A 21,448-nucleotide genomic window follows, 5' to 3' on the forward strand; every position below is an offset into this window, starting at 1 on the left:
AGAAATTGCAACCTAGTCCACATCCTTTCAGATTCTGTGTGCATGTTATAGAATAAAAACATACTCCACGTTCTGTTGGTATTCCATGTCCTTAAATTATGAAGAATATTTTCCCATGTCAAAAACATCCTTTTAATGGCTGCGTAATGTTTCATTATTTAAAAGTTTCATAGAGTACACATTTCACTGACATATAAAAGAGTGACCTTAAAAAAAATTAAGGTCCATAATGAAGAATATATGGACAAAATGTTACATCTGCTTCCAAATGGTTTAGTGAATGAGGAAGTACGAGAGAGCAGACAGAACAGGGTAGCCCATGTGTCAGTAATTGTTGAACTGCGTGCTGGACATATGTAGGGTGTATTATATGACTCTCATATTTGCATATGTTGGTAACTTCCCATAATAAAAATTTAAATGTAAAAACAGGGTCCAAATGAGACCTAGGGAAAGGATTCTGAGACCAGGATAGAGGTGGAAAGTGCTGGAAGTCAGTTTTCCACCCCCAACGAGAAAACAGTGTTTTATTTAGGACCATTCAGACTGTCACTTCAAAATTCCCAGGTACTTGAGCTACTAAATTGCCCTGGAATAATCTGCCTGTATTATTTCCTGTCTTGTCAGAACGGATTTGCCTTTTAAGCGCATGCTCAGTGTTATGACTAAATTGGAACTAATTGAGACATGCAGAAACGTGGAAACACAGTCTGGCCTCACTGGGGCTAACATGGGGCTTGCCCATTTAGGGCCCTGCAGACAGATGGGGGTTCTGGAGAGCAGGGGGCACAGCCCTGACCTCTCTGTAGCTTGCGTGCACCTTGGCCAAGTCAGTTCTCCTCACTGAGCTTCAGCCTCCTACTCTGTAAGAGGAAAGGATTCAAACCAAATGAACTTTACAGCTTCTCTCTGCTCAAAAATAACCAGGGGACCCCTGTCACCACTCTGTTTTGCAATATGCAAATCAGCTGAATTTGGTAATTGGACAAAGCTGACGGGAGCAATTTAATAAACTTTGATAATATTGCACAAAGTAATTGTTCAATTATTTCAAACGGTTCAGTTCAGAAGTACAACGAGGGTGGGGGGGCAGTCCTTAGAAATTACTTTTGCTTATTAATCATCTCGTCCAGTTGAAGCCAAATGAGAATGAAGACTGCGTGGGGGTGCTTTTGTTTTAATTCTGATTAACTGTACTTTCATCTGAACATTTTTAAGCTATGCTTTGGTCTTCCTCATATGGATGTTGACTGAGTTCTGTTATCAGGATTTTAATTAACACCAGGTAGAGAAGGGGAAGCCAGATGACATGCTATTACTTCTGTTTGATTTAAAGTCAACGCTGGGGACTCTTCTTCGAGGAGCTGTTGAAATTGTCTTATCTCATGCATTCCAAGGATGGCTGTTTCATGTAAATGTCATTTCTGCTGTCCAAAATGTTACAACACACGCCAGCACAATAGAACTACTGTCTTGTTCTAAGAGACACGAGGGAGCCAGCAAGCTTTTGATCAAAGGCACGATTCGAACATCAAAGTAATACCTCTTCTGTTAAATTCAGGAATTGAGGCTCTGAATAAAGGAATGGAGACTCGGGCTTTATGATAGCCTAGCCTTCTAGGCTGGGAGTGCCTGAATTTCCAAGGCTTACTCCATCTGCAGAAAACCGGCTGGAAAGGAGCACTTGGTGATACAAGTACATTATGGCACCCCGTCATCAGCATGCATGTACCTGTACGTGTTCATCTGCTCCTACATAGCTTGGGCTTCTCTCCTGCAGCTGGAAAACAGAGGCAGCAGCTAAGATCCTTTGGAGTAGGACAAAGCTTAGGTCCAATCCATACTTGCCTTCCTGCCCCAGATCACCATTTTTTTTACATTTTCCCATCTATAAAATGGAAAGACTATCTGGTGCACAGTATGTGTGTGTGTGTGTGTGTGTGTGTGTGTGTGTGTGTGTGTGTATATTGCAGTATGTTCATACAAGGAAGTATTTCACAGCAATAAGAAAGGAACTGGTGCTAAACACAACAAAGAAAATGTCAAAAACATTATGTTGCAAGAAAGAAGCCAGATACTGAAAGGTATACATTGTATCATTCTGTTTATATGAAGTCCCAGAACAGGAGGTCAAAAACTACAATCTTAGAAGTCAGAATAATGGCCACCTTAGCAGGGGACAGTGTTGGGCAAGAAGGGGCGTGGAAGAAACCGCTGAGGGGACAGCAACACGCTCTGTCTTGTTCAGGTGCTGGTTATGTGAACACGTACATGTGAAGAGTCATCAAAATACACTCCATGAAATGTGTACCTCATGTAAAAGACTGCAGCAAAAATATCATATCTGATGTATAGAATCGTGGTGAGAAGATGAAGAGAGTCCATAAAATGTCCCCACCGTGGTGGCTGAGCTGAGTAAGCACTGAAGGCCGGGCATCATGATTGTCCATGTTGTTCTCATCATTAGCGTTACCATTCTGGCGAAGTTACATCTGACCCAGAAATTGGGGTCAAAGTTCAGCACATAAGGCAAAAAAATATCTATTAAAATTGTCCCCTGAGAATGCTGTAAATTGTCCATAAACTACAGTTTGCCTCATTTGGTACAAACAGGCCTGCTTGGTCAAAGATGTTACTGCGTATAATGGATTCGGTAATGGGAAGAATGTGACAAAGAGGACTGGATGTAAGAAGTATAGCCCTGTAGACAGCAAGGTCACAAGCTGGGGCTCGACCTGTAAGCTGCACAGGCACCAAGACCAATGGCAGATTAGCATCCTCACCACCTCTTGCTTGTGCCTAGAAATGGGCTCGTTGAGAATGGCAAGTATAATCACCAGACCAGGCAAATCACTCATCACTCCTCTCTGTTTCTCTGTCTCTATCTCAAGCTCTATGTCTCTTTCTCTCCCTCACTGAATTTGCATTATTTAAGCAAGCCTACATGCAGCTTCGCTTTCCTGCATCTCCAGGCTCACATCCCCAGGACTGAAACACTGAAAGGCCTGTGAGGCTCAAGGAGTCTCACCAGTTCCCAAAAAGGAACAGATAGGAAGTCAGCATCATACCCGAGGTGTGTATTATGTTACTTGAAAGTATAATAGTCATGAAAGTAACTGGTAAATCCAACATACTTCATTTTATATTTTGGGTTGACCTTCTCAGTGAATCATTTTACCAGCTTTACAAAATCTTGGATACCCATTTATAATAGATGCCTAGATCTGAGAAACCACTCTGATAATTGCATCTTGGATTCCGGTGCTTGCAGCAGACACACCCAGTCAACAGCCACCTACCACCACGCCCTTAAGCATGGCTCTACATGATGGAGCCCAAAGGGAGCCTCAGAGAAGGTGCGTTATTTCCAGACACATCTGGCTTCAGAGTGCGCCTGCCCAGCATGGGCTGCCCTGCGAATAGGAACCAAGTAGGGGGCAGGGCCTATTGCCGGAAGCACTTATACTTGTAAAGCCGATGGGCTTAACCCACTTGGAGAGCCTCAAGGGAGGTCTGGACAGGTGTTAAATTACCTTTCGTCACCCCACAGGTGTGTGAGATGTACTGCAAAAGCACATGTCACATCTCCCGAGGCAGGAGGCTCTGCCAGGGATTTTCTCAGAGCACAGGGATCTGGAAACTATATCACTTCTGACTTAGAAATGACCTGGATCAAGGGCCCAGGCTTCTAAGCATGAAGAATGATAAAAATATTCTCTGACAGCATATCCATGTGAGACAGAGGACGGTGAGCTGAGCTCGGGAGGAATGAGCGCCTTCTGTTCTCTTGCCCAACGGCCACTTCTCAAGCGCCCAGGCTGGCAGAGGGCTGGGAGGGCCAGAAAGTAATCATGATTACAAAAAAGAACCTGAAATAAATCACACCTACTCTCCAGGTATCTAAGGCCTAGGCGAAAAGAAGGAAAATGTGAACATGAGAAAGTAAAGTTCAAGGCCATCTAATTATGTTCCACAAACCCACACTAGGTGTCCATTATGGACCAGACATGGAGGACCCTCTGGAGAATCAGAATGAGTCTGGCACAGGGACACCTGCAAGGAGCCACGTCCCCACAGAGAACCTGGATGATTAAACAAATCACAACGTGGAGTAACAGGGAGTAAGAGAAGGGTATCGAGAGCCTGCGGAAGCATGGAGACTTGGTCTATAATCTATGCCTGGCTGTGTCCAGGAAGCATTTGAGTTCTGCCCTGTTGAGTAAGTAGGATGTAGCCAGGGAGGCCAAGTGAGACAGGGCATCCCAGCACAGGGAACCGCACGAGCGATGGCCCGGCAGCCATGGGGAAAAGGCTGGCGTGGGAGGCCAGGGGTCCAAGGGGGATGAGGAAGAGGGAGATGAGAGGTCAGCCCCGGCATCAGCGTGAGGTGTGGTGGGAGGGAGAGGCAGGAAAGCTCGTGTAGCCAGCAAGGCAGGAGGGTGGGAAAGCCTGGGTGAGGGGAAGAGCAGCTAGGGACGAAGAACAATGCTCAGTGGTGCTTCTTGGTATAAGAATCCTCGATCCGAGTCCATGATGGAAGGCCAATTCCCTGCACACCTCTCAGCACCAACTTCCCAGGAACCTCAAGGAAAGTGTGAAATCCTTTCCCCACATCCCTGAAAGCTCTCTGCTTCCTTCCCTCCCTGCGACACAAACGGATAACAAACGACCTCTTGTCACACACCTTCTGATTTTCCTGTGTACATTTCCAACCAGGGAAAATGTTCCTCATTGATGAGCCTGCTTTGTTCTTAAAAGAATTGGGTCACCTTTTTCTTCAGAACCTTCAGGACAATTACCAACACATGAAAAGATGTGATTTTCCAACAAGGGGATAAAAAAAGAAGTGGAAGACATGGTTCTTGTCCTTGAGAAATGAACAAGACAGGTTTCTGCTCATGCCATTGAGAAGAGCAAAGCCTCCAGATTGCACCAAACAAAGGTTGGAGCAAATCCAGGGTCTTCCCCGTCTTCCTCAGGTGATTGGGGCTTAGGAGTAATTTTCACAATCATCAGTCTCTAACCCAATGGTATTAAGTACTAGAAATCGTTTCCCTTTCTGGTTACCTCATCTGATGACATTTGTCACTCGCCATAGAAAATGAAATGTCACTTGCATGGCTCCCCAGTGTCTCCCTCTGTTAATCAGAAAGGCCGAATTAGCCAGAATGTGTCTTGTCCTCTTCCCAAGGGGCTTCACTTCGGGTTCCCCCAGAAGCAGATCCAGAGACAAAGACTCAGTTTCCAGAGATGTCATTTATGTATCATGTGATAAATGTGGACATGGAAACCTGGGGCAGGTAAGTGACTCCACAAAGGTCTTACCCAATATAATGACTAATAGTCCTGTGGGTGTTTTTTTTTTTTTTAAGGTTTTATTTATTTGAGAGAGAGCATGAGCAGGGGGAGGGCAGGGGAAGAGAGACAAGTGGACATCGTGCTGAGCATGGAGCCCGATAAGGGGCTTGATCTCATGACCTGAGCCGAAATCAAGAGTCAGATGCTCAATCAATTGAGCCACCCAGGTGCCCCTAATAGTCCTGTTTTTTTTATAGAAAAACTCAATTGGATAGGATACCATGAAATATGTTTCCCACAGGAGGATTCTTCCCAGGTAACATATGCGTACATCACCAATGAATCACAGATGAAAAGAAGTGAACTGTCTCTCCGTTGCAAGGTCCACAAACCTAAAGTAATGACAAATGTCACAGTAGCAAGCACCTCAGTGACTCTGAGATTGGAGCAGAGAGGGGACTACTCACTCCAGTTCTTGATAACTCAGGATCCAACCAGCAGTCAAGCCTACAAATTACCTGATTCCTGGCAGCCCCTTCTACCAATCACTGCACACCTACCATGTGCAGGGCACTTCAGGTGTTTGCTACTCAGCCCTCACAGAAACCCCGGAAAGAAGAAAATGCTGTCTGCATTTCACAAACTATGACCTGTCAGCTAGCGATGGAGCCATGATAAGAACCCAGACACATGGGAGTCCGAAGATCCCCCGTCAACCCTATCTTATTCCTCATTAAGAACGAGCTGTTCTGCTGGTCGCACTAACTGGGAGAAATATGTATGTACCATCTCCTATGTGCAGGCCTCTAAAAGGCACATCCTTTCTAGAGCTTAGCAGTGGGCAAATTATAAACAAACTTCCAGTGTTCCTATGGGACCAGAATGAATTTAGTTAGGTCCAGATGGCCATCAAGCATTAAAGTAGACATCACACAGGGCTGCCACTACTGTTTATGTGTGTTTCCCACTTGGTGACTGTCATATGAGAGTATTTTACATTTGGGAAACACTGATGTCAATCAATCCCTTATTTGATAGATGAGCCACCAAGTGGATATGATTTGCCTACAGCCTCACATTGAGTCAGTGACAGAGCCCAAAATGTCCCTCAGACCTGCTGACTCCCAGTCCAGTGCTCTCTCTGAGACCAGGGGCTGGGCTACCTCAGGGAGCTCTTGACAGCTGCCTCATCATGTCTACTTCTAGATGTGCTCTGGCCCGTCCTTCAGACTTGCCTTCCCTCTGTGGTACCTCTCTTCTCCAGGCCTCCCAGGCAGCCCCTGCCCAGCCTGTCCCTTGATTTGGCTCATGGGTGGGCCTCATCTTGTCCAGTGACGACCAGGATAACTAATGCCCATCAAGCACACACAGGGCAAGCCCTCTGAGCAGCCTGGCCAACAATCACACTTTGGGGAGCAAACAAGTCCCACACCTGTAAGAGAGACTGATGAAAGGCAATATATCTGTAAGAAGCCACTTGGGAGACCCGTCACTTTTTAGGACTTTGTGTGACAACTTTGGAATACACTCGGGACATTTGAACAAAGGCAGGTCTGTAATGGGCAGACCTTGAGAAACCACTCAAGCTCAACAGAGGTTCTCTTAAAATAAGAACAAACCTTATGGGGCACCTGGGTGGCTCAGTCAGTTAAGCATCTGACTCTTGATTTCAGCTCAGGTCATGAACTCAGGGTTGTGGGATCGAGCCCCATTCGGGCTCTGTGTTCAGTGAGAGTCTGCTTGAAATTCTCTCTCTCCCTCTCCCTTTGCCCTTCTCCCGTTTGCACACACACACACTCTCTCTCTAAAAATAAATAAATAAAATATTTTAAAAGATAACTAAGAACAAACCTTCAACACCCAGGTGATGGGGTAGTTAGTAGGAAACGAAGGGCAGGGCAAGGCAGGGTGGGAAGAGAACAGAAGGAAGTTTTGCTCAAGTACTATTGATGTTTAAAATCTTAATGACAAAAAGCATTTTAAGGATATTTTTGGAATTTAAATGCTATGCACCAAATATATCTTTTTTCCTTTGACACTAACCAGGGAACTGGAAACTTTGAAGACTTCTGGGGTTACTTCCCCTCAAGACTCATTGCATGGGGGTATGTAGGAGGCAGAAAGACTGAATTTCAATGGCTCTCCACAGTTGGGGGGGGGGTAGGATGGTGAGCTGTACACAGTAGAGGTGAAAGAAAGGACCTAGAACTAAGGATTCAATCACTGTGTGTTACTTCAGTGCTGGTCTTCTCAGGGAAAATACCGGATCAGAGAAAGATGATACGGCTGTCAGCCAGAAGGACAAGGAAAGAATTCGAACCTGACCCTGTAAGCAAAGGCAGGAGATGACTAATGAAGGGAATCTTATGAGCAGATGTATTTCAGAAGGATTGTAAAGTGGAGCTTGATACAGGGGCAACATAGCATAATGGTTAAGAACACTGGTTTTGAGGCCAGACCCAGCATGCATCTGACTCTAGCTCTTCCTCTTCTCAGTGCCATGACTCTGGGCAAGTTATTTAACCTCTCTAGACCTTTGGGTCTCCTAAGTAAAATGAGCACATCAACACTATACCTGTCTCACTGGCTTGAACTAAGTGGGACAATCTATTTAAAGGCCTGTCATATATATGTCTTCAATAAATGGTCCCTGTAGCTTTCTACATTTTCCTCCTAAGTGATACACATAGAAACAGAAATTGGAGAGGCTGCCTCTCAACCACTGACTCCATGGCCAACACTGTGTTACCCACACTTCCTTTGGGAGCCACTCTCCTGCCTACAGCTCTGCTCTGTGTTCTGAGTGGAAGTGGTTGTCTTCCCAGCCCTACCTCTCTAGCCGGTGATCGGTCCAGAGCTTGGGCATTGACCCAAGTCTGACCAATCAGAGTCCTTTCCCCAGGGAATGTTAACTGCCCTGAGAGAGACGATCCCCTTTTCTTCTCACTAGTGAAATTGTGAGATGTGGGTCTGGAAGCTTCAGGTGACCCTGCAGGTATGGAGGGAATTTACAAGGAGGGAATTAGGCTAAAAAGCCTAATGAGACATAGAGGGATAGTCCTTGTGGCATCTGAAGACCTATTTCTCATTCCTCGGCTCCATGGATTTGCCCTGGCTTTTTGCACCCTGATTCTTCATCTTGTCCTTTAATTCTATGAGCTGTCTTAATTTGCCTTCCAATAAATACTATTTTTTTGCTTAAGCCAGTTCAAGTATGGCATCCATGATGTGTTATCAAGCCCCCTGATTTAATGTGACCATTGACTGATCTTAGCTTCAGCACATCCTATTAGAGCTCTGTAATTATATTTCCCCAACCCACCTCCAACAAATATTTTGTTCCTTCACGATTTGGGCTACATTAATCTTTAAAGACAAAAACATATTTTAAAAAAGTTGCATTGTACACTTAGTGAGCCACCTTTATTAAAAAGACTAATATGACAGAAAATTAGCTCTGCCCCAGGAAATTCAGGGCACACTATCAGAACCTCCATCCTCTCTGTTGATCAACCCACTTGGGTACAGTAAATCTCCAAAGGTTGATAAAACATCGAATATTCTTCACTTGTATTTATTGTCCATTCTAAAATTGACATTTTCCATTGTACGTTTAATCACAGATTGCTTTGTTAAGCATTTTCCCCGTTCAGAGGAGTGCATCAGAAATTGATTCCCTGATAGACCGAGGGAGGGGAATTTGAAGCACAAATTCAACTACAAGCATTTGGACTTCTCCTTTCCTTTTTGCCTTTGTGGTTTGGACACTTCATTCCCCAAAGTGAAAGGTAAGGGCTTTAGGACAGAAAACCAATTGGGTTGCTGGAATCCAATCAACGGCCATGTCCCAGGGCAAAGGGCCAGTCCAAAGTGGCCCAACATCCATCTCTCAGTAGCTCCCAAATGCTACAGCCCACCCACGTCAGATTCAAGGAGGCTGGTTCTCTTTGTTCCCAATGAGCGTGAGGCTGACAGGTGAAAAAGTTGCACCAGGGGCAGAGGAAATGAAATTGAATTCAAGTTGGAGGTTATTTGTCTTTGCCATGACCTGCAGTGGTCTCAAGTGATAGCCCAAGTGGCAATGCTCAAACTCACATCTGTGAGTCAATTACTGGGAACTTGCGTTTAAAAACTGTTCTGATGTGTTAGGTTTAAAATGGTTCAAACGTATCGAACAGAAAGGAAAAAGAAGAGGGAACCAAGCCCCTTTAGGGACTTTGTTTGAATCTACAAAAAGGCTGGCTTGAAACCTGCAGAGTATTTATAAAGAAGCTGTAAAATCTTTTATTCATTTGAAAGGAGCTGGAAAGAGACACAGGAAGTAGGCAGGAGGGACTGAACGGCAGCATGGCGGAATGGGGAGCAGTAGAGACAACTGTGTGATGTCGGCAAAAAAGCTTTTCCTAAAACTGGGAGGAAGTTACCACTGCCATCGCTCATGTCCTGGGCAGAAGACTTGCATGAGAGTCCCACCTCCACCATTAGCTAGTTCTAGAAAATGTCACTCCCACTCTATGAACCTCAGTTTTCTTACCTATGAAATGGAAATAAACTCCATATACAGGGTTTAGTAAGCACCCTAATGCTATAAGGATGTGGAAGCTGTTGAGAGGCACACAGATGCTAGTTATACTATACTTACAATAAGTTTAATTTAAGCATATATCACATATGAAATTCAGGGTCAAAATTCAGATCAGAACAGCCAAGACTGGCAAAGATAAGGTCCAGGCAAAAAGCAATTTCCATTAGAGAGTCATTTGTGAAAGGTCTAAAGCAGTTAGTTTTGTTCCCAGTTCTGAAGACTATATGCCCACAAGCTTACCCTAGCTGAATAAGGCAAGTGGCTTATATTAGCTGACAAGCTAGGAGTGATTTCTCAGTTTTAATGCAAGTTCTAATTATGTTATGAGATCATGGTGGCTAGAGATAGAGTGAGCTACCCAGATAGCCACACCTAATTGTTCTGCCTCCTGTGCATATCCTAACTAGTGCCCCCTAGTGACATGCTCCTGAATTGCAGGCATATTATAAATCAGAACCATGGCAGCCTCTCCAGCAGTGCTTTTTTTAAGATTTTATTTATTTATTTGAGAGAGAGGGAGCACAGGAGCAGGGGGAGGGGCAGAGGGAGAGAATCTCAAGCAGACTCCATGTTGAGCACAGAGCCTGACACGGGGTTCAATCTCATGACGCCGAGATCATGACCTGAGCTGAAACCAAGAGTTGGTCGCCTCATGGACTGAGCCCCCTAGGCGCCCCTCCAGCAGTGCTTCTTAATCTTGGCTGAATGTTAGAATCACCTGCAAATCTTAAAAATTACTGATGCCTTAAATCTACTTCCAGAGACTACTGTTTAATCAGCTTGGTGCATCTTGGGCTTTGGAATGTTTAAAAGCTTCCTAGAGCCAAGTTCAAGAACCACTACTCTAGAGCAGAGATAAACAAACGTTTTCTGTAAAGGGCCAGATAGTAAATTTTTAAGGCTTCTTTCAGGTCATGTGGTGGTCTCCATCACAACTACTCAACTGTGCCCTTTTAGTGTGGCAGCACCATAGATGATACATAAACAAATGGACATGGCCATGTTCCAATAAAACTTTACTTGAAAAAGAAGTAGCAGATGATAGTTTGCCAACTCTTACTCTATTTTTTAAAAGATTTTACTTATTTATTTGAGAGAGAGAGAGAGAGAGAGCATGAGCGGGGGGAGGGGCAGAGGGAAAGGGAGAAGAAAGCTTCCTGCTGAGCAGGGAGCCCGATGCGGGGCTCGATCCCAGGACCCTGAGATCATGACCTGAGCTGAAGGCAGATGCCCAACCAACTCAGCCACCCAGGTGCCCCACCAACTCTTACCCTAGAGATTTGTTACTTAAAGTGAGTTCTGAAGACCAGAAGTGAGGACAGTACATGGGAACTTATTAGAAACGTAGAACCTCAGGCCTCCACAAGATCCCTCTGGTGAAGTGGATGCATGTTCAAGTTTGTAAGGCACCACTCCAGAGGCTACACATTGTGAATCCAGCCCCACCAGCATCACGGAACTGAAGTGGAAAGTTCCCATCACTGTCAACATCTCCTGTGCCTGTCACCTCTATCAGCCTGGCTGTCTCCCAGCTGCCACATTTCCATAGCATCTTCTCCTTGGTGACTCAGACAATCTGAGCAGCTGTCTATGTTTGATTATGGTGTTTCCAAAGGGTCAGTGGGGCCACATGCTCCATTTCTATTTTTCATCATAATCTATGGAGAGGATGTGGCTGTGGAGCCATATCAGGTGATACACCTCTGCTCTCAGGAACTATCCATTTAAACTTGTCAAGTGTCATCAAATGCCCCAAAGAGCCCATGCTGCTTCCAGTCTTTGTGCCTTATGCATGATCTTGTGCTTGCTGGGAGTCTTGTGAGTCATCCTGCCACCAGGCAAATGTATCCAACCCTAAAACAACTGACATGTGCGTGACCTTCTGCTCCCAATCCCATTCAGATTTCATCACCCCTTCCCCCAGCCCCCTGCCAGTCCCCTGCCCTGTACACACCTTTGCTCGTACCCTTAGCACATTTATAGTAATAATGAGCTTGCCTGTCTGTCTCCCCAACTGATGCTGAGCCCCTTGGGGCCAGCATCATTCCCTTCTGCATCCACGCACCTAGCACTGGGCTTTAACATGATGAATGACCTTGGTTTTAATTTAATTGACCTGAAAGTGAGTTAACATTTCTTTTGTCACTAGCATCACCACAAGACCCTTTTAATGATAAATCCTTCATAATAGCTCACAAAAAATAGTGCTCCCTAGAACAAACTTTGGGAAATGGTGCCTCTGTGACAAGAGCACTGGCCGGGAGCAGATCCAAGCTTGTGAAGTGCCCCCAGAATTTGAATTCTGGCTCTGGCTCTTACCTAGCCATAAGGAGGAGGTAGGAGAGGGGTTGACAGGATGAATTTGGTTCCTGTCAGCCTGAGCCATCTTTCCTGAAAGATGGATGCACGACTATCTCTGGGTGATTACAATTAGGGAATTAGAATTCCCACCTGACAGAGGAGAAAGTTGGATTCACGTGTGTTAAGGATTTACCATCAACTTAGTGGCACAGCCAGGGCCAGAATCCAGGTCTCTCAGCATTGGTGCTGGATGCCGTCCAACAGAGCAAGGCAGACTCCTTTATGAGGATTTCTCAGGAGGTCACCATCCATCACCATGTCTTTTTTTCCACCTGGCCCCCCTTCACCAGAACTGGGTGGAAGGGTAGAGACAGAAGGCACCAGTTTGTGTCCCCAGAAGAACCTCACATCTACATCCAGAACCTCAGACGGTTGAACAGAGATGTCTTTCCATTACAGACTTGACTCCAATGTTCAGCTGGATCAGAGATTAGTCCAAAATGCTCATCTGTCTCATCCCTGGGTCTGTTTGGAGCTGACATTTTGATGAGGATTCCACCCAAGAATCCTGCCATTTGGACAAAGCTGCCCAGCCTGGGTACAGTCTTGGCAGCAAATATGGCATCAAGGCCCATTCTCCCGACTCCCCACCTAGCCCTCTCTCTGGTCATTGCTCTGGGTAGCCCCACCCTCATAGGTGCAATGCCCCTGTCGAACAGTCAAGATTTGTGCACAAGCACACCTGGGTGCAGTCCTGCTGTGTGCAGGAAGGGGTGTCCCATCACATCCTATCATGCAACCACTCAAGGAAAGCAAGGAAGGAGCCAGACAGTGCTCTGCCTGCCTGTGGCATCACCTTCCCTGCACTTGGCCAAAACTGAGAAACACACACTAAGCCATGAAGTGGCACTGAGAAAGCCCTCTCTTCTCTCTGGGCTTTAGTCACCATGTCTCTAAAAGGAGTGTGTTGGACTTGAGAGCAGTAACAGCTGATAGCGATTTGCACTTGCTGCATGCTCGGTGCTTTATGGGCATTATCTCATTTGATCATGGCATTGAGACCATCCTACAGATGGGAAACCCTGAGTGGATTAGGTTGCAGTTGCCCCAGAAGCAGACCCTGAGACAAAAACTCAAGGGCACAGAGTTAGTTTGGGAGGTGATCCTAGGAAATATTAGTAGGGCCGTGGGGAAGTGACTTAGGAAACCACCCAGAGGCAATGACGGGTGTGCAGTTACACCAGCTACACAGTGTGACTGGCTCAATCCGATAGGAAAACTCTGGGAGGCGGACAGACCCCACCACCACCAAATGATCCCATCTGAGAGACAAGGGATGTCCAATTATATTAGATTGAACTATAGGAAATTGCCTCTACTCAATCACTTTTGACCTACAGAAATGGCAATGTCATTGGTTCAACATAATATGAATCCCAAGACTTGTTGGTTGAAGGGTGCTAGACAGGGGAAGGGGAGCATTCATTCCATGGCATTTCTGTCCTTCCCAATGCCACACAACAGCCTTCCCAAGTTCGGGTGGGGGGATGTGTTGGGCAGAGAGATGCAGTTACTGGCAGTGGGGAGGCAACATCCCGAACACTCTTGGCCCCTGAGTGGGGCTCTGACAGCACCTGCTGTACTGACCTGGAGAATCAGGACCCAAACAGGATTCAAACCCAGCCAGACTATCTTCACAGCTTATATGTTTAACCCACACACTGCCTCCACTCAATTTCTAAGACTTTATCATTTCCCTGAATTCCATAGTCCAATGCTTCTAAGATTCCAAAAGGGTTCAACTCCAAAGTCTACAACTCAAAGACAAAAAGTCTTAAGCAGCAGGAAAAGACAAGCCAGTTAGCCAGGGCTGGGCATTCATGCTCCTGTTCCATAAGCATTTGTTAAGCACATGGTGCTCCCGATTCTGGGCTCAGAGGACGCATGATGAGGAACATGGCACTGAGAAGATGGGGTATTAGCAATGCACGACAGCAGTGCTAAGCGGGTGCGGAGGCCAGAGGACAACATGGCCTTCGGAAGGAAGCGAGTGGGAGACCTCCCGCATGAGAGTGCACAGCCTGGGCTGGAAACCGCAAAGCCGGGGCCCCTCCCTCCGAACAGTCATTCCAAGGGTACAACAAATGTGCTTTGTAGAACAGGTGATTTACAGAGTTGCTCAAGATCCCCATTCTTTAAATGTTGTCCATGAACTTGTGTTTCAAACTTTTAGGAATGAGTTATGACACACCACCCTGAAAATTCAATTACCTCAGCAAGGCATTTGGCATAAATCAAAGATATATATAGCCTGGTGAGACATTAGAGATTATCCCCAGAGTGGAAGCGACTCGCCCAAGGTCACACTGCAGACAATGGGGTCCACTTAGATAGATTAGCAATCCATAATTTTTGCCCATATTGGCATGTGCTGGGAAACAGAATACCGCCTTTTCAACTGATGCCCTCCACATAATATTGGCAGAATAGAGTAGAGAAAAGCCCTGGGCAGGGAATCAGAGAACAGGACATAGACTCTGAGCTCCCACAACATGGAGATCATAGTGACCACGCAGCTAAGATTTAAACGAGGTCATGTCTGAAGACAGTAGGTTAGTAAACGGTACATGGTCCTACAAATGTGGGGTTATTAATAATGTTTACTAATTATTAAGGGTTATCATTCTTTGTTGTGCCTGGATTGATGATAGCTAACTTGTTTCCTGTTCGTAACATATTTTTATTAAACTTCATAACATTTAACAAACTTTTGTTCTACTTAATAAAGTATATTTTAAAAGTACTAACACCACAGAGTACAAAACGAAAAGTAAAAGTCCCTCCAAAGCAACCCCTGTTGCTTCCAGAAAATGTTTTCTGCATCTAAGAGTGTGTGTGTGTGCGCGCGTGTATTTTTCCACTGTCTCGCACCTTGCTTTTTTATCTTCATGTAACAGTACACCTTGGACCAGGTCACATAGCAGTCTATGAAGATCCAACTCAGTCTTTTTTCAGGAAGAAAGAGTGTTCCATTAATGGATAAACCAGAAATTATGTAACCAGACCCCTGCTGATGGTCATTTGTGGTCTTGTTGGGCATTTTTTCCCGTTATGATAGAAGTGCCACAAGCACCTCATACGTGCCACGAACAGCACGGCCAGGAGAAGCGCCTCAGCACACACTCCTCGACCTGAAATTGCTGGGTCAGATGCCACGTGCATCGCAAGTCTCGAATGATGTCGTTAAACTGTACTGAGGTCACACTGAGAGCCCCCCCCACGCCTTCCTCCCATTCACTGTATGTGCAAGCAGTCCTTTTTCCCAGGCTCTAGTCAACCGGGAAAAGAGAAAACACTTTAATAGTTGCCAATCTGAAAAGTGAAAAATGGAATCTTGTTCCTATTTTGATTCAAATCTCATTTATTATGACTAACAGTGGATGTCTTTTCACACGTTGATTGGCAACTTGTTGTGTAGTTACTTTCTTTAGAAGACGGGGATTGGCTGCGCTTGTGAGAGAGACAGAGACTGAGATGAAGCAGGAGTTCCCTTATTAACTGCCCGTTTATAGCCCTGACCCATATTTTAAACTTTTTTTTATCCCGTATCATCACTTTTATGACCCTCTTATAAATTCAGAAAAGCCATCTTGGGTGAAATGGCATAAATTTTTTCTTCCTGATTCACTGTTCACTTTCTTTGCCGTGTTTTTGCTATGGTTGTGGGGTTTTTTTAAAGTATAAAATAACCTTCTAACTGATCCTCCCATTTCTACTCTTGCCACAACTGTGATCTTCTAAAAACTGAAGCGAGATCATGTTGCTTCCTGGCTTAAAACCCCCCTGTTGTTTTCCAGCATCCTTAGACTACATTCCACAGTTTGCCGGACCCTAAGAAGCCCTTCTTGGTCTGGAAGCTGCCTGCTTCTCCAGCCTCCTACTACTCCCTGCCCCTCACTACAAGCACACCTGAGCTCTTTCCATACCGGCTCTTTACCCTTTGCTTTCTTGCCTTCCGGAATGTTCTTTCCTCCTGTCTCCAGCTAGCTAACAGAGGAAGTCATTCCCATCTTTCAAGGCCACAGCCTAAATGTCACCTGCTCTTGGAAAGACTTTCGTGATCCCCTGACTGGAGGCGGGCCTTCCTCTGCTCTTCTCTGTCTCAGCTTGTCCGTCTCTGTGGTGGCGTCTGTCATGATGGATCGGTACTTACTCGTTGGCTTCCATCTATTCTCTCCACCCAGAATATAAGGTCCATGAGGACAGGACCTTGTCTGTCTTGTTCACCAGTGCACCTCCAGCACCTTCATCAGTGCCTGAAATACTGGGGGTCCTCACCAGATATTTATTCGATGCACGAACTCATCCATTCAGATTTATCATTCCTTCTTTGACAGCTTTTCATTTTTCTGGGCAGCTTGGAAAGGTACTTATCTCTCATTTCATTTTCAAGTTTGAAGTCATTCATCAAGACTCATATTAATTGAGGACCCTCTCTGTACCAGGCACTGTTTGTAGGTACAGTGGTGACCCTAAGAAATGAACAGGCAAGATAGGAGGCAACTCTCCAAGAGCTCAAACCCCAGTGTGGGACCAGCAGGCCCACCACAAAACTCGAACAGAGGAATAAATGATGTTAGAGGATGGCAAGAGTTAAGGAGAAAATAAAGCAGGATGATGTGGAAGAGAATGGGGGTTTGGGGGTAGGTTCTCATGAGAAGAGGGAAGCCATGGAAGAAGCCAGAGAAGAGCATACAAGTGGGAGGACAGGTATCCTCTCTCAGCAGGAAGTTCTGAGCCTGGAGCATAGAGACAAGATCAGGGCTTCCAGAGGAGTGAGCAGGGCGTGGCAGGTTGCGCAGGGTGACCTGGACGTAGGAGGCACCCTCCCCCTGCAGGGCATCCCCGGTATAGCATGGGGTGCTCTTAACTGTGATGGGCAGCCACTGCCCTCTGCTCAGCTCTAAACCAGGGAGTGGCACCACCTCCCTTCAGTGTCTTAAAAGACCACCCTCTGATCCTTCTAGAAGTTTTTTTTTTTTAAGATTTTATTATTTATTTGACAGAGAGAGACAGCCAGCGAGAGAGGGAACACAAGCAGGGGGAGTGGGAGAGGAAGACGCAGGCTACCAGCAGAGGAGCCCGATGTGGGGCTTGATCCCAGAACTCCGGGATCACGCCCTGAGCAGAAGGCAGACGCTTAATGACTGAGCCACCCAGGCGCCCCATCTAGAAGTTATTTTAATGAAAGAAACAAAGAGACAGGAACCCTGCCTTATAAGGTTTCGGTGGTTTTTTTTCAAAATGACTGGGTCAGTTGTCCCATTTATTAAATAATCTACCCTCCCCTCACCAAGGTTTAATTTGAATTGCTTCTTTGAACATATACTAAAATTCCTTTGGGTATTCTGGGTATTGGGGGAGGGGGTAGCTTCATTCGTTCATTTGTTTCCTGAAAACAAATATTTTTATTACTGTAGCTTCATGATACATTTTACGATCTGCTAGTATCACTCTCCCTTTATTACTATTTTTTCACAGAATTTTCCTATTTTTTCCTTTTGTCAAATTCTGAAACTGAAATCTTCTTAGTGTTTTAACTGAGATTCATTAGGTTTGTAGATTAATTTCTTAATAAATAGATTAAAGAGAAGTTAATTTTTATCGCAATTTTCTACTAATAAACACAAGCTACATCTACTTGTTCCCATCGTGTTTTCAGCTTTTTATATGCCAATTTAAGAGCTATTGATTTATTCAAATAACTTATATAACTTGCTCACCAAAAAAAAAAAAAAAACTCATTAAAGAAATTTGGAAAACAGAAACATAAAATATAAAAGAAAATACAGAAGCAAATAAAAATCCCACATAATTGCATTATACATAGAGATCACTTTAAACAGTCTATCATGGGACTGCCTGGGTGGCTCAGTGGGTTAAGCATCTGGCTTTGGCTCAGGTCATGATCTTGGAGTCCTGTTGAGCTCCAGCCTGGTGTCAGGCTCCCTACTTCTCTCTCTCTCTGTCTCTCAAATAAATAAATAAAATCTTTTAAAATAAATAAACAGTCTCTTGTGTATATCGCCCACAAGCAGGCACAGGTGCTGGGCATTATAATGCAACACACTTTGTTTTACATTGTTTAAAATGAAGCTTCACATTTGATCCCATAATAGTAGATATGCTCTAAAGTACAATTATAAGTGCCCAACATTATATCACATAAATATGCTACAATTTATTCAACCACCCTTCAATTGTGAAACATTTCAGGGATTTATTTATTTATTTAGGTAACGTTTTGTTCTCCTGAGTGGCACTACAGTGAACAAACGTACTTACAAATAGGTATTTGTTCTCCTAGTGCTTTCTTAAAGACAGTTTCCTTGACGTGACCTGTGGGTTCACATCCTTTGTTAGTTTTCCCTCTGACGTGCAAGACCTCTTTTTCTAGTAAAGATTTTGACCTCCTGTCTGCCAAAGGTATGGTAAGTTTACCTACTTTGTTGTTGGTCTTCTAATTGTATAGAGTCTACTGAATAGGGAAGAGTTGAATTTTTTAATATTTGGGGGACTTGGTAAAAGATGAGGAGCTATCTAACTTGATTTTCCTTCCAAATAGCCAATTTTCACAATAACATTTGTTGAGCTCTACTTGCTCTTATCGTTTTCATTCTAGAGCCTTGATCTGTACCAAGTTCTAGCTCATGTAGGACTGTTTGGTTCTGTTCCATTGATCTGCCAGTTGATTCTTACAGCAGGTGTCAAACTATTTCAGTTACTAGTTTCATAATGTATTTCAACAAACTGAAGGTAAGAACCCCCTTGTTGTTCTTCCTATTTTATTTGTTTGAGAGAGAGAAAGAGAGAGAGCACGTGTGCATGGGGTCAGGGAGGCAGAGGGAGAAGCAGACTCCCCACTGAGCAGGGAGCCCAATTCGGGGCTCAATTCCAGGACCCCGGGATCATAACCTGAGCTAAAGGCAGACGCTTCACTGACTGAGCCACCCAGGGGCCCTTTTGCTTCCCTTTTTAAATGTTCTAATTCTGAACCGGAATAAAAAGAAGACTCGGTTGAAGAGCAAGAGGCCCACCTGTGTTGGATGATATGTTCATGCAAGAATTAATTCCATGCTAAGTGTACTAGCTCTGCTGAAATGGAGGGGCCAGGAAGGAGAGCTTGTCTCCTGACTACCTACTTCCCTGAAGCACAGGAGCTCACTGAAAACTATTGTTCCCAAAAGGCACTGCTCCTGGGCTCTGCCTGGCTCCTCCACCACCCCCTGCACTGGGATCTGTGACTGTGGGCCACACTTGGCAGGACAGGAGTCCCTCCATCAGCCCCAGACAGTGCCCAGGGGAAGGGCTGGGGGCACGGTTGAGAGAAGGGAGAGAGCAGAAATGTGCCCTGAGGCCTCAACTACAGGCCCTGCATAGTGAGATGGATGCCCAGCTGTCAGGTTAGATGGACCCCTGGCCCTCTGCCTCAAGAACCCTGCAGAGAAGGAGAGACCCCAAATCTACCTTCCTTCCTTTTATCCTGACAAATTCATTCCCATTGAAAGGTAGGACATACCTTGGCTTCTAACAGCAATCTCCACTTTGCCCCTTGTGGAAGGAAACTGTGCCCCCAAGTGCCTCAGCCAGTGGCTGCCAGTCTCGGCTCCTGGAATGGCTGTACCACTTTGCTCCCACCATTACTTCCAATGTCTTTCCGAAGGACCTTCGAAGATAGGAGCCAGAATTGCTTGTAAGATGCCGTTTGGGATTAGAAGACATCAATTATTTGCTTAATAGGTAAATGAAATAAATATAAAAGACTGTCTTTTGATCCTGTTTTGTGAGAAATAGCCACAATTTTCTCTATGTGCTGTTGCAAGCTCCTGCGTGATCGTGGGAAGCCATGGAAGAAAGAGGGAATGGTGGCTGCTATGAAGCTTAGGAGAGATTCTTCAGCCTATGATCTCAAAACGTGCCACATCACCTGGTCCCCAGAGGTCTTTCCGGGGGCCACCACAGAGGTCCGGCTGAGAATAAGAAGCTGGTAGCTTTGTTCCCCTTTTCTAGGCTTCCCTGGGAGCCTTCCTCCCTCCCTTGGAGACCTTAAAGGAATAAGGGTCCTGGGTCCTCTGGCCCTAACCACATCACCACCATGAGCAGAATATCCCCCTGCTCCCCAGATTCCTATCCCCTCGTTATTTAAATACTAACCTAGATATTTCTTTCTGTGAAGGATTTGGCAGATGTAATTAAAGTCTCAAGCCAATTGACCTTAAAAAACAGAGATTATCCAAGTGGGCCTGACCGGAATAGCTGAGCATTTAAAGGCAGAGAGTCTTCTCTGGCTGGTGACAGAAGAGGAAGTCAAAAGGATTCAAAGCACAATGGGGGATTTGACATGCCTTTGCTGGTTTGAAGGTGAAGGTATCCACATGTGAAGAAATGCCAGAAGCCCTAAGTTGCTCAGAGAGGGCCGAGTAGTGGCCAGCAAGAAACTGAATTCTGCCGATACCCTAAATGCACTTGACAGTTTTCTCCCCCAGAGCTCCCAGACTATGGCTCAGCCCAGCCATCACCTTGAAATCAGCCTTGTAAAACCCTGAGCAGAGAGCCAGCCACACCATGACAGACTTCTGACCCACAGACCATGAGCTAATAAACGGGTGTCATTTTAAGCTACTATGAAGCCACAGAAAACTAATACACCATCCAATGGCAACAAAATGCACCTCCCACCCTAGCCCTAGCTGTGCTAAGCAGGGCAGCCAGGATAAGAGCCCCACTCTGTAGGCATCTTTGCAGGAAATTCCCTGTCAGAGATCAAAAGTTGGCTCAGCATGGTTCACGAAAGGAAAACCAATTGCTCCCTGCCTGGCTCTGCGCCCCCTGATCTGAGGGGAAAGGGAGAAAGATCTGCCCATATAATAGTGTCCGTGGCAGCAGGGACGGCAGGGCAGCAAGCGTGACCCATTAACACATCAAGAGGATGCCAGGGGACAGCATCACTAAAGCCAGGCTTTGATTTTTCCAGGCATGAGGGGGAGGAAGCCGGCAACAGAGGCTGTGTTCCGAATCCAAAGCCATCTATTTCTATGCCTTCAAAAGGGAAAATCATCTAAGCCCTCACAAGGGGAAGAAAAGAGAAGACGGAGGGAATGAAAGTCTCCGCAGCCAGGCAGCAAAGAGGAAGTTGTGGGGCCAGGGATCTGGGGTAGGGGCCCCATGGACTGCCACCAGAATGTTAAATGCTCCCCCCCCCCC

This window comes from Ursus maritimus, unplaced genomic scaffold, assembly GCF_017311325.1.
Source record: "Ursus maritimus isolate PB19 unplaced genomic scaffold, ASM1731132v1 scaffold_19, whole genome shotgun sequence".
Classification (NCBI taxonomy): Eukaryota; Metazoa; Chordata; class Mammalia; order Carnivora; family Ursidae; genus Ursus; species Ursus maritimus.